This window comes from Neoarius graeffei, chromosome 21, assembly GCF_027579695.1.
Source record: "Neoarius graeffei isolate fNeoGra1 chromosome 21, fNeoGra1.pri, whole genome shotgun sequence".
Taxonomy (NCBI): domain Eukaryota; kingdom Metazoa; phylum Chordata; class Actinopteri; order Siluriformes; family Ariidae; genus Neoarius; species Neoarius graeffei.
Window position 1 is genome coordinate 4,357,094 of NC_083589.1, and position 12,472 is coordinate 4,369,565.

Genomic DNA, 12,472 nt, shown 5'->3' on the forward strand with positions numbered 1-12,472 from the left:
TCACCAGCCCGCTGACTGATCTCACTAAAAAGGGGTCACCAGATCCGGTCCAGTGGACGGAGCAATGCCAGCGGGCTTTCTCTGAGATGAAGGCTGCACTGTGTGGGGGGCCACTGTTACACTCCCCTGACTTTTCTCTCCCCTTTATGTTGCAGATGGACATGTCGGACAGAGGGCTGGGGGCTGTTCTGTCCCAGGAGGTGGAGGCGGAGGATCGCCCCATGCTGTACATCAGCAGAAAGCTGTCGGTGCGTGAGGGGCGCTACAGCACGATAGAGAAAGAGTGCCTAGCCATCAAGTGGGCGGTCCTCGCCCTCCGCTACTACCTGCTGGGACGCCCTTTCACCCTCTGTTCGGACCACGCGCCCCTCCAGTGGCTCCACCGCATGAAGGATGCCAACGCGCGGATCACCCGTTGGTATCTGGCACTCCAGCCCTTTAAGTTCAAGGTGATCCACAGGCCGGGGGTGCAGATGGTTGTGGCGGACTTCCTCTCCCGTCAAGGGGGAGGGGAGTCGGCTGCAGGCCGGACGGCTGCCCGGCCTGAGTCGGGTGGTGGGGGTATGTGGCAGCGGGGGCATGGTCAAGCGTCGGTCTGTAACCGGAGGGTGGAGTCAGGGAAGGTAAGGGGCAGAATCACTGCACCTATATAACGAGAGAGAGAGCAGAGGAAGGGAGCTCTCTCCCCAACCAGACGACTTATGTGTGTATGCATGTCTGTGTGACTGGGAGATTGAGAAAGCTGAAAAGCTGAAAGTAAAGAGTTTTTTGAAACTCAGTTCTGGCCTGCTGTACTTCTGTGCTCCACCCACCCACTCAAAGTCCTACATATATCCTTCCTGGCAGCTCAAACCAATCTGTCCATTTTCCTCTGACCCTCTCTTATCAACAAGGTGTTTGTTTCCACCCACAGAACTGTCGCTCACTCACTCGCTGGTGTTTTTGTTTTTCGCACCTTTCTGTGTAAACTCGAGAGACTGTTGTGTGTGAAAACCCCAGGAGATCAGCAGCTTCTGAAATACTCTAACCAGTCCATCTGGTTCAAACCAACACCCATGCCACAGTGAAAGAAAGGAAGTCACACTTTGAGATCACAATTTTTCCCATTCTGATGTTTGAAGTGAACGTTAACTGAAGCTCTTGATTTGTAGCTGCATGAGTTGATGCACTGTGCTGCTGTCAGGGGATCGGCTGATTAGAGAACTGCATAAAACAGCAGGTAGCTGGGTGTTCCTAATAAAGTGGGCGTTGAGTGTATTTCATTGATTTTCCACACTGTATTGTGAAACATGGCTGTTTGTTTTACGCTCTGTGGTGTGATGGTGATCATGTTCTCCTGGAGAATCAGACTAAATGTCATGTGTGTTAGTTGAAACAGGAACACCAGCGTCGTGTCTCCACTGTCTCTGTCACTCTGGTCTTCATCAGTATCCTGTTAGTTTGTGTTGGATGCTGCTGATGGAGCTGTAAAAACTCACTGTTGTTTCTTTTCTGCTAGTTAAGTCAGCTAATCGCTAAGATAACACACACACACACAGAGCACGTACAGAGTTACTGTGTTTCAGCTACACTAATGTTAGTGCGATGGAGTTTTACCATTGACTGGATCAATAGCACACACTTGAGAAGGATCACTTACACATGGCTCAGGCTGCTGCTGCTGCTGATGTTTCAGAATGACAGAAATTCCTTCCTCAAGTTTAATCTGGTTAAAGTAAAAAGTATATCTTTACATGATTTACATATGAATAAGTTTGAGTTTCTCAGACTATCAGGGTTTTAAAACGTAGACTGAGGACAAATGAGTGACGTTTTTCTTCTGAAATGTATAGTTACAAAAAATGAGGAAAAGAATAAAAATAAAACTTTAAACTCAACTCCTAGTTCTATAATTATCTTTTGCTAACTCTGCTCGTATGCATGCAGTATAAACCTGTTGAAAGCGTGCACCATCTTGTGTTGCGAATTTCTTTTTGAATATAAAAATATGCAAGTTAGCTAATCAGTAAATATGCATTAATTTGCATATCATAAAATATTTAGATTATAAAAATAGTTCTTAAATACACCTACTGGTGCACCTGAACACATCATCAGTGATGTAACCTGGGGTCCTTGGATGTTTCGGGTCTTTCAACATCAGACACCCGCACCCAGGTGACCCCACCACGGTTGATCAAGCCACGGTGTGTGTTCAGGTGGCATTCACTTGTCCCCATGGACCCTCTCTCTTTATCCAGAGCCATCTCGAGGCTTTTTCAGCTGCTTTGGTGATGTTCTTGATGGCTCTGCTCCTTGCTCCTCCTGTGATGCCCAGTACACTGAGTGCTTTGTGGAATGAGTAGCCCACAAATCCTCTGCAGCCTACTTCAATGGGCATACACCTTGTCTTCCAGCCCTGCTCTTGACAGTCTGCCACCAGATGTTCATATTTGGTTTTCTTCCTTTCATGGGCCTCCCCCAGGCGGTCCTCCCATAGCACCGTCAGCTCCATGATAATGATGCTCTCGGTGCTGTCTGAGACCAGAAAGATATCTGGCCTCAGGGTGGAGCCAACAATGTGCTGTGGAAATCTCAGCTGTTTCTCTAGGTCCACTGACAACTGCCAGTCCTGGGCTGTAGCCAGGATCCCTGCTGCCGCCCTCTTGTGTCCAGCCCTCGGCTGCTCTCCTGCTTTGACAAATGCAACCGCTCATGTTATGTTGCACACCTGGCTGCAGCTGCTGATCCCCTTGCTGATGGCTTCTGCAATGGGTTTCAGCACCTGGTTATGGCGCCAGGTGTATCGACCCTGGCCGAGTGCTGTCGGGCAGGAGCTCAGGATGTGTTCCAATGTTCCTTTTCCTGAGCACAGTGAGCAGTTCAGGGTCTTCACCTTACCCCAGGTGAAGAGGTTTGCCAGGCTAGGCAGGACATTATACACTGCCCGAATCAGGAAGGTGATGCGGTGTGGCTCAGTGTGCCAGAGGTCCAACCAGGTGAATTTCTGGTCCATGGCTTGCTCCCACTGCATCTCTGCTCCCTGTTGCCTTAAGCCAGAGGCTCTGCTTGATCTTCCTTCCTCTACTGCAGCCCTCACTTCCTCCTGAATCTGCCTCCACCTCTCCTTCCCCTTGCCCTCCTTGTGCCGAGGTGTTGGGAACAATCCCAAGCCAGCTCTGCCATGCGCCACCACACCCACTAGATCTTTACGGTGCAACTGGGACTCTGCATCCAGCACTGCAACCTGGGCACTCCACTTCCTCCCAGTCCTCACCACCACTCCTGCCTGGGCCACCTTTGGGTTTCTTGAGTCCCTGTACATCAACACCTCCCTTGCCCATGTAACCTTGAACTCCTCTTCCAAGGACTTCAGAGGCAACCAGCTTTGTGGTGTTACCATAGAGAGCGGTGTTGCTGAGACTTCTGGGCAATCCCAACCATCTCCGGAGACAGATACTAACCTTCCTTTCCAAGGTCTCCACAGTGGATATGGGGACCTCGTAGACAAGGAGTGGCCAGAGTATCCTTGGCAAGATACCATGCTGGTATATCCAAGCTTTAAACTTGCCTGGTAGTCCAGATTTGTCAATGAATCTTAGCCAGCTGTCCAGTTCATGGCAGGTTGACTGAACAGATGTGGAGTCCTTGAAACTGCTGTCGAACACCTTGCCCAAACTCTTCACAGGCTTCTCCATGATTGTTGGTATTAATGTCCCCTCAATCTTGAATCGGAACCTTTCGGTGACCTTTTCCTTCTTCACCACTAGTGATCTGGACTTGGCTGGTTTGAAGCTCATCCAAGCCCACTTGATTAGCTTCTCTAGCCCTTGGAGGATCCATCTGCATCCTGGCACAGTCTCCGTGGTGACTGTCAGGTCATCCATGAAAGCCCTGATTGGTGGCTGTCGGATCCCTGACTGGGTCCTGGGGCCTCGACACTCTGGCTCAGCTGACTTCACAATCATGTTCATTGCCAAGGCAAACAAGGCTACTGAGATGGTACAGCCTGTAATTATTCCAACCTCCAGCTTGTGCCACTCAGACATTATTGCACCTACTGAGGCTCTTAACCTGAACTGGTCATAATAGTCCAGGATAAAATCTGCAATATGGTGTGGCACATGATGTTTGGACATGGTGGTCTGGACCAGTTTGTGAGGGATAGAGCCATACGCATTGGCTATATCTAGCCACAACACAGTGAGGTCTCTCTTGTTCTCGCGAGCTTCCCGAATGAGTTGAGTCATCACTCCAGTGTGTTCTAGACACCCCGGCACTCCGGCGACCCCTCCCTTTTGCACCGACGTGTCTATGTAGTTGTTATGGCAGAGGAAGTCCGACAATCGCTTTGCTACTATAATGAAGAAGATTTTCCCTTCCATGCTCAGCAGTGAAATCAACCTGAACTGGTCGACTATGGCCAGTTTATCTGGTTTAAATTCGTAGTCGATGAATTTATCTCAGATTTTTTGTTGTTTTATTGTGATAACACATCCAATAACAAATACTTTGTAAAACAATAATAAAGTAATATAATTCTTAACAAAAACACTGTGTATAAGTGCAGATTTTACACACACACACACACACACACACACACACACACACACACACACACACACACACACAAATAAAATGCCACTTACAGTCAAAACTACTCCATAAATAAATAAAAACCGATAAATTTCGTGTCTTGCATTATTTCATAAAATACAATATTGTGTTCTAGGAAATGATTACTATCCCAATAATATTTAACTGAATTAAAAAAAAAAAACACTACAATGGTGTTTATTTATGGTGCTAACTTAAGAGAGCTGGGATAAAAGTATACAAATGAAATGTTTGCATCAATAATCCAAATTATTTTCAAGAAGAAGTTTAAGAAAAAAATAAAGTAAAATACAGATCCTGAAAAAGCTTAATTTAATTTTGAGAAAATAAATAGTTTGTACTTTTGCCTGTGGATCTGAGACACATATTAATTTTTCACTCTGAACAAAATGGAGTTAAATTATTTTTATTTTGGGGTTTAATATTTTTCTAACATAAACTTTTAAGTTAAGAAATGAGAATTTTTTTGTAGAAATTTTCTCCAAAACCTTCACTTCCTTGAGGAGATTGTAGACTTAAATGTTACAGTTCTACTGCTATAAAATGTAAAGAGAAGCTGTGTGATCTCACTGAGTCTCTGATCTGCTCTGAGATCATTATTAGCTAGTTCATGTTAGCGCTAATGGACAGAGCTCAGCCGTCATGCCTTTAACACAAAGCCCTGAAATCACACACAGCACCCGGGAGAGTGCTGACACCACCACCACCACCACCATCACCACCATCATCATCATCATCCCCCTCTGAGCGGCTTTGAAACTCAAACTCTTTCGTGTCTGACCTGTGATGACAGCGAGAGATGGCGTCTGTTTGCTTAGCATTAGCGCTCTGTTCATTTCTGCACTCCAGAGATGTGATGGGGGGGTCAGTGGAGGGCAGTGGGGTGGCAGAGGGGGCTGTCGGTCTGAGGGTTTAACCTCCGAAGGGGAGAAGATGGTATTGAGATGGAGCTGGGGTTGGAGTGCAGTGTTTATGTAGGCTTAGACCTCAGAGAGGAGCAGAGGGAGACGTTTCAGACTGAGACATCTCACTAACCCTCAGAGTAACTTTATACCATGCCACTGTTTCCACTGATAACACCGAGCAAGGGGCCGAGAGTCCAGATGTCCCTGAGGTCTAGAGACAAAATAATAATAATAGTAATAACTTTACACTCCGTACTGTTTATTTATTTGTTTATTTATCTCAGAAATAAATCGTATATATATAAAATCATAGATAACACAGAATTACAAAAGATAAAACACACACACAAACCTACCAAAAATGAACAAATTCAACACATTTACAAAAAAAACCCACTCAGATTTACACACACCCACTGATTTAAAAAAAAATGACAAAAAAACCTCACCAATTAAAAAAAAAATAAAATGAATTGTTATCGTCCTTCCTCTGTATCTTGTATACATTGTCGTGGAAAGTCGAGCACCACAGTGCACAACACATAACAGTACACAAGACGACATGAAGTGCAGATACACAACAGTGTGAGATAAGAGCAGGACAATAAACATATAAATACATGAACACTTGAAATACAGAACCTGGGCTGTAAACTATTTGGTAGTGTAGCAGCAATATGTTTAGCTTTCCATAAAAATATCAGCCCCAGTGAAAATCACCACATAATCATCTAAACATAGCCAAATACACCAGATTATTTTGGTGCAGTCTGGATTAAGATGGTTGTTTGTGAATAAATCCATCCATCCATCCATTATCTCTAGCCGCTTATCCTGTTCTACAGGGTCGCGGGCGGGCTGGAGCCTATCCCAACTGACTATGGGTGAGAGGCAGCGTACACCCTGGACAAGTCGCCAGGTTATCGCAGGGCTGACACACAGAGACACACAGCCATTCACACCTACGGTCAATTTAGAGCCACCAATTAGCCTAACCTGCATGTCTTTGGACTGTGGGGGAAACCAGAGCACCCGGAGGAAACCCACGCAGACATGGGGAGAACATGCAAACTCCACACAGAAAGGCCCTCGCCAGCCACGGGGCTTGAACCCAGAACCTTCTTGCTGTGAGGCGACAGCGCTAACCACTACACCACCGTGCCACCCTTGCCCCTTTTCCACCAAAGCAGTTCCAGGGCTGGTTCGGGGCCAGTGCTTAGTTTGGAACCGGGTTTTTTGTTTCCACTGACAAAGAACTGGCTCTGGGGCCAGAAAAAACGGTTCCAGGCTAGCACCAACTCTCTGCTGGGCCAGAGGAAAGAACCGCTTACGTCAGCGGGGGGGGGGGGGGGGGGTTGTTAAGACCAACAACAATAAAAAGACCGCGAAAGGTCGCCATTTTTAAGCGACAAGAAGCAGCAGCTGTACAAACGCGAAGTCATCCATTATTATTATTGTTGTTGTTGCTGCTGCTTCTTCCGTGTTGTTTTTGCTTCGATATTCGCGCCAAGGTTTATGCAAACGTAGCGACGTAACTGACGTATACAGCGACGTACTGACGTATACAGCGACGTAACTGACGTATACAGCGACGTAACTGACGTATACAGCGACGTAATGACGTGGCTCCCCTTAACACTGTGAGCTATGGAAAAGCAAACTGGTTCTCAGCTGGCTCGCAAGTTGAATGAGTTGTGAACCAGCAGCAGCACTGGTCCTGAACCAGCCCTGGAACTGATTTGGTGGAAAAGGGGCATCTGTGAATAAAGCTAATGATGTGTGAATAAATTAGAGTTCACAACAAAGCCAAATAGAGATATTTTAATTCCCTTTCTGAGTGTTTGAAGCATCGACTTTACGGAGGCCGTTCTTCATGTTATGTGACAGTTTGTGAAAATCTAAACATACGCAAGAATTTTTTATTTGTGCACTAGAATTGAATTATTTTATTTTATTATTAAAACAGAATTATTTTATTGAGGAAAACTACGTGCCATTTTCATCAACGTTAAACAGACTAACGTTCTGACTAGAGACTGGCATCATTTTTAGATTCAATTTATTATTACATAAAGAAACTACACACACACACACACACACACACTCTTCAGTAACTAACCTGAGCTCTGCACTGTTCACACTCTACAGCGTGACCCTTGGGGTTAAACCGCATTTCTTTCCCAAATCTACATCATCATCGGCTGTGTTCGGAGGAAGTTCCGCTGGGCGTGACGGACACGTCGTATATTTCATCAACTCCACACCTGGAATTGTACTCCGATTCAAAGAGCCACATCACGCCTGGGATGTGAACTCCTGACGCCTAAAGGTCACAGGTCAAGTGGCCTTATGAGTAAAACACTGGTTGACCCTGGTGGTGGTGGGATGAAGTGGAAATGAGTTTCTTCAACACGTGTGAAATGTTGAGCTTGACTAATTTGAACCCTTTACTCCTGTAAGACGGTCCACATCAGACCGGTGTAGCTGTGTGTAAACACACCACCGAGGTTCCTGCTGTACTTCCTGTCCTCATTCTCACCCAGATTGTTGTGGATAATTGGTAAGGTTAAGAGACCGAGTGTAATACAAGCAATAGAAATGATTTTGTATCATTTTAACACAGTGGACTATTTATACAGTTTAAAATGTGAAACATTCCAACAGAAACACAGTGGCACAGTGTGAAAGAATGTAAATTCCAGCCGGCAGCTGATGATGTCATAATGACTGTTACAGCAGCCAGCCAATCAGGGGCTTTGATTCAGCACTCACTCAGTGGAACGGCACACGCATTACAGTCCTAACGCACACTCACTATAATCACACACTAACACACACTCACTATAATCACACATAAATGCATGCTCACTATCATCACACTAAATCACACATAAGATGGAGGGCCTTAGCTGAGGCATTGTTGTGTGTACTGGTTTAGCATGCACACTGAATTAGACACTCAGTATAATCACACTAAATCACACACTCACTATAATCGCACGTTAACACACACTCACGATATTTATAACTCAGATGTCGTGTGTAATGTTGGGGTGAAGGAAAAGGCACTAACACTGTGCTAATATTTAATGCTGCAGTCCATGTGCTTTTGAATTCATAATTTTTCTGAAAAAGCAGTGTATTTTTGCAGTGGTGATGCTTTAGCCATTTCGAACCTGAGATTAAGGCCCTGTCCACACGGCAACGGATTCAATTGACTCCGATGCAATTGCTTATCGTTTAGGCCTGGCGTCCACACGGCACCGGCGTTTTGGGTGCCCAAAACGCAATCTTTTTGAGAACGGGTTCCAGAGTGGAAAGATCTGGCAACGTTGCCGTTGCGAAGTCGTCTGGATGAGTAGAACGGATTTGTTTACGATGACGTCACAACCACATGACTGTGAGTGCTTCACGCCGGGTAGAAGTGTAACGAACTCGATGCGAGTTGTCAACAAATCCTATAACTTGGTTCATGAAACGCGCTTACAAAATATTTTCACTGTGAATATTTATTGTGTAATGGTGCAAAGTGAGAGAGAGAGAGAATAGCCCTTAGGGCAGAGTCAATCCCGCCAGCAAAAATAGAGAAAAAAAAAGGCGCGATCTCACCTCTTCAGATGTAGGTTTAAGTCCTACAATACATTCCTCAAAAAGGGCGTAGAAGAAATTAATCCATCAACGTGTAGCATTCAATTTATTCCGGACCATTAAAGACGTCGCCTTCCGCGTAGAATCATACGTCATCCTCGTCGCCATATTGGATAGGTCAAAGCGGAGAATAAAGATTCATGTGCTGCGTTTAACTGTACCAACAGGTTTACCGTCCAAACGAGATCACATGGGATTACCTTTCACAGGTGAGAAACAACAAATTAATCCATCAACGTGTATCATTCAATTTATTCCGGACCATTAAAGACGCCGCCTTCCGCGTAGAATCATACGTCATCTTCGCCGCCATTTTGGATAGGTCAAAGCGGAGAATAAAGATTAGCTGCGTTTAACTGTACCAACAGGTTTGCCGTCCAAACGAGATCACATGGGATTACCTTTCACAGGTGAGACTGGAAAAATACTTTTCATTGTATTTGGTCATTATAATGTAATTTTACAAACAGATTTTCCTGACTTTGTGGCTAATATGAAGTCTCGCACATAATAGTTTATGCGCATGCGTCCTTACTTCTTCTATTGTTCTGGTGTCTCCGAAGGGACCGTCTTACAGCGCCCCGAGAGGTGTGGCATGTGTATTGCATCGTTTTCAGCAAGCGTTGCGTTGCCATATGGACCTGATATTTTACTGATTGTTGCCCATTTGGACGCGATATATTTTTAAATAACATCTCGTTGCCGTTGTCGTGTGGATGTAGCCTAAAGGTTTCAGGATATTTCATGCAGGGATGGTGTTCTGATATGCCACAAACAATATGATGTAATTGTGGCCCAAGCAGACATCAAGCGGAGTCATGCAAGAGGCAGCTGGGAGAATTTAAAGCAGATACGCAGAACCTTTATTTTTAAATAAATTTCTGAGTGGCTAGTGTCTCCATCCTTGACTCTTGCATGCTGCATGAATGAGAATTTTAAAAATATATATTTTTGAGAATTAAAATCGACCGCAAAGTTGGCATTCGAGCTGCCCCGCTGAGCCAGCCAGCCCTGAGTGCGTGACGTCACAGCAGGAACCGGTTTTAATGCCGAGGCCTTTTACAGCTACAGACCAAAGTCCATCCATCCATCCATTATCTGGAGCCGCTTATCCTGTCCTACAAGGTTGCAGGCAAGCTGGAGCCTATCCCAGCTGATAATTGTTAGTGATCGACATGTAAGCGAGGCTCGTTAAGCCTTTGTTTTATGGCATTAGCATGTATTGTTAACTTGACTGCAGACTTGATTACTTATTGTTTGTCTCTGGTGGGAAGATGAGTGCATGGCTCAGTGACTACGTTTACACGCACATCCAAATCGAGCTGCTGTCGGTAATCGAGCTAAGGGTCCCAGCAGGGGTGCCAGAGAAATCCAATCCTACATGCACACAAGTTAATCGAGCTATTGTGTGAGGTACATTGTGCACCCGAGCCACAGGTGGCGCTACACGCCCCATCGTGTTGGTACACTTCCGGTTGTCATCATGAAGAAGAGCTATTCAAGAGCATAAACAAAGTTATCAGCAGTGTTGCCAGATACTGCTGACGTTTTCCAGCCCAAAACATGTTCAAGTCCGCCAAAATGCACTTAAAACCACCCAATCTGGCAACACTGGCAGTTCCGTGTTCACAAGTTCCGTGTTCAAGCTGTTAGGCTTGCTCTAACAGACTGTATGGCTCCAAACTGTCCTGCGCAGACCACTGTTTTGTAAGACAACTTATTTTGCACAATTGTATATTTTTCTAAAGTCCATTTTTTGCTTACAATTTAACTTATGTCTTAATAAACACACAAAAAGTTCAATTGTTTTGTTTTTATTGACATTCTTCAGATGTTGGACATCTACACACACACACACACACACACACACACACACACACACACACACACAAATACAATGACTTGTTTATGTACACAATTCACAGCTATGCAACAGCTGTACAGATGTATTTGGTGATACAGTAAGTGAGCTAAATTTTAACAGTGCAGACAATGCCACAAAAAGAAAAGATTCATGCCGTTGTCATAATTCGTTGTCATGCCGACCGAGGCTGTTGTGTTTCCCGCTTGTAGTCTCGTCACTCGTCACTTCCGGAAGGGGCAGTGCTGAAGTAAGTAGCTCGAATACGTAGCTCGGTAGGGTTTACATGCACTAAGTAGCTCGGCAGAAATCGCATAATCTAGGCCGAATTAAGGTGTATACATGGCATTTTGAACTTCGATTTCAGTCGAGCAACGGCAGAAATTTGATTTTCTCTATGTGCATGTAAACACACTGCATGCATCATGTAAGCAGGAGAATGATGGATGTAATTGCAGGAAGAGCGTTTATTTACAAACAGCCAGGCAAGCAATTAAAAAATGTAAGACAAAGGTAGGGTTGTGAAATGGGCAATGGTCATGCAAGTCACAAAGGCCAAGTTTACATTAGACCGTATCTGTCTCGTTTTCTTCGTGGATGCACTGTCCGTTTACATTAAAACGCCTGGAAACGCCGGGAAACGGGAATCCGCCAGGGTCCACGTATTCAATCCAGATCGTGTCAGCTCCGGTGCTGTGTAAACATTGAGAATACGCGGATACGCTGTGCTGAGCTCTAGCTGGCGTCGTCATTGGATAACGTCACTGTGACATCCACCTTCCTGATTCGCTGGTGTTGGTCATGTGACGCGACTGCTGAAAAACGGCGCGGACTTCTGCCTTGTATCACCTTTCATTAAAGAGTATAAAAGTATGAAAATACTGCAAATACTGATGCAAATACTGCCCATTGTGTAGTTATGATTGTCTTTAGGCTTGCCATCCTTCCACTTGCAAGTGTTAAGTGATATGCGCTGGGATCACACACACAGCGGCTCAGTCCCGAATCCCTGCTCGTGCACTTCACTCGCGCGCTCTGTGAGCTGCGCAGGGCCGGAGTGCGCACCTTCCAGAGGGCACTCGCTGTTCAGGGCGGAGTGATTTGGAGCGCAGGATGCCTGCGGAGCCGAGCGTATCCGTGTATTGGTGTTGCTGTGTGCATGCGAATCGTGTATTGGTGTTGCTGTGTGCACGCTAATCGTTTTAAAAACGTTAATCTGATGATCCGCTGATACGGTCTAATGTAAACCCCACCAAACAGAACGGTGGAGGCAAAGATGAAAGGAAGAGTCCAAAAACACAAAACAAAGTCAAAACCAGAAAGGCAATACAGAGATAAAAGGCTTGGTAATGTGAGACACTCGGTACGGAGTATATACTCTTCAACAAGTCTGTGTTTAGAGCAGGGGTGGGCAATTATTTTTTCCATGGGGCCACATGAAAAACAGAAAATTTTGTGGAGG

At 45.2% G+C, this 12,472-nt stretch overlaps 1 protein-coding gene across 3 annotated transcripts in view; it reads right to left on the reverse strand.

The window, feature by feature from the left end:
- rps16 (ribosomal protein S16) overlaps window positions 1–12,472 on the reverse strand; it is a 457,927-nt gene that overhangs the window by 40,035 nt on the left and 405,420 nt on the right. The window lies entirely within an intron of this gene.